At 47.6% G+C, this 2,189-nt stretch overlaps 1 non-coding gene across 1 annotated transcript; it reads left to right on the top strand.

Annotated features, from left to right (window-relative positions):
- On the top strand, positions 1,350 to 1,421 carry TRNAW-CCA. Its single transcript has one exon. It is a non-coding gene; the product is annotated as a tRNA-Trp (tRNA).

Below are 2,189 nucleotides of genomic sequence, written 5' to 3' on the forward strand. Positions count from 1 at the left end.
GGCTCACAGGTTGTTGGCCCAGTGTTACTGGGCAGGCAGGACTACACTTTGAGAGGTCAGGATTTAGACACCAGATCTCCTGCTAAGAGCATGAGTGGGGGTCAGAGCAGGGGTCAGGCCCACCTGCTGCAGGCCCCAGTGGTCCCCCGTGGCACCACTTGATAGTTAGGGGTGCTTAGGGTCTTCTGATGATGCTAACAGCTGAGGAGAGACTTCACCCCTGAGCCTGCACAAACAGGTTTCAGAGTAGGCTGGGTTTTATTTTGGTCTCTGAAATTTTGCCAATTTGGCCACAGAATAGATTGTCAGTTCCAAAATGATTCATTTTCTGGCGTGTGGAAATAATTAGAAGTAAGAGATCTTTTCCTGCTCTTTGTGAATAAAGAAGATAATGAGGCGGTGAACAAAAGCCAAGGCATTGTGGTAGGTTGAATCCAAAGATGGCTCCCAAGATCCCTCCCTCCCTCCCCGCCGCCCTTCCCCCCCTCCCCTCCCCCCCTTCTCCCAGCCCTTCGATCAAACACCAGCCTAGGTGTTTTTCTGTGAAGGGATTCTGCAGATGTAACTAAGGTCTGCAATCAGTTGACTTTGGGGCTTCCCTGGTGGCTCAGTTGGCAAAGAATCTACCTGCATGCCGGAGATCAGGGTTCGATCCCTGGGTCAGGAAGGTCCCCTGGAGAAGGGAATGATTACCCACTCCAGTATCCTTGCCTGGAGAGTTCCATGGACAGAGGAGCCTGGCAGACTACAGTCCATGGGGTTGCAAAAGGTCAGATACAACTGAGTGACTAACACTTTCACACTAAGGAAAGGAGATCATCCTGGGTGAGCCTGACTTAAACAGATGAAGCCTTAGAAGAAAGATTTGATGTGAAAGGGGCTCCACTTTTGCTGGTTTTAAAGATGGAGGAGGCTGTGTGGCAGGGAATGCAGCTGGCCTCTTAGAGCAGATAGTGACCCCTGGCTGATAACCAGGAAAGAAACAGGGAAAGAAACAGTCCTACAACCTCAGTCATTCAACCACCTGAATGAGCTTGAGTCTTCGCTAGCACCTCCAGAAGAGAATGTACGCACCCTGCGTGTGATTTCAATCTTGGAAGACCCTGGGCAGAGAGCCCAGCCAGCGTCAGCCACGGACATCTCCCCCATGAGCTGTAAGTTGGCCAACGAGTGCTATCTTAACCTGTTAGGCTTGGGATAATTTGATATCCCAAATGGTCTGACACAGAAATCTAATACAGTCACAAGAGGAGATCTTTATGACCTTGAAAACTTTATGGTGGCCCTGGGCACATGGGGAAGTCATGTTCATCTTTTTATGCAGACTTTATGGGTCAGAGGGCTTCCCTTCCCTGGTGGCTCAGAGGTTAAAGCATCTGCCTCCAATGCGGGAGACCCAGGTTCGATTCCTGGGTTGGGAAGATACCCTGGAGAAGGAAATAGCAACCCACTCCAGTACTCTTGCCTGGGAAATCTCGTGGACGGAGGAGCCTGGTAGGCTACAGTCCATGAGGTCGCAAAGAGTCAGACACGACTGAGCAACTTCACTTTCTGTGGGTCAGAACTGTCACAGATCAAGTGCTTGGAATCTGAATGGTAGCATTTTTCTACTTTAAAGCTAATTTTGTATGTAAAATTCAGTGTCTTCTTTTTTTCCTGTAGAAAAAAACATAATCTGTATGTTGTTGTTTGAACTATTGTTTCCTTAAAATGATGGTGCCTCATAAAGACAACTGTAGTATTTTAAGTATGGTATTTGTGTTTTTCTTGTTCAGTAGGGAAAATGCAGTTTGAAAATATTTGGTAACCACTTATGCAGAGGGAGGTGGGGGTGGGGAATGGAGGCGGGGATGCCAGAGTTGGCTCAGAATGTTGTCATACGTTTTGTTGACTTTTTCTGGTTAAGTGTTATTCAAGTTTCTAAAGGAGATCTCAGTTGCTTTCTTAGTCAGGGCTGCCATAACAAAATACCATAGACATAGGTTAGACGACACACATTTATTTCTCATGCTTCTGAAGACTGAGAAGTCAAGATCAAAGTGCCAACAAATTCTTTTCCTGATGGGGACTCTGTTCCTGACTTGAAGATGGCTGTCTTCCTGTTACATCCTCATGTGGCCTTTCCTTGGTGTGTGCTAGTGGGGAGGGGAGGGATGATGGGGAAGGGAGAGGGGAAACAGAGAGTGGAA

Source organism: Capra hircus, chromosome 11, assembly GCF_001704415.2.
Source record: "Capra hircus breed San Clemente chromosome 11, ASM170441v1, whole genome shotgun sequence".
In the NCBI taxonomy this organism is placed as follows: domain Eukaryota; kingdom Metazoa; phylum Chordata; class Mammalia; order Artiodactyla; family Bovidae; genus Capra; species Capra hircus.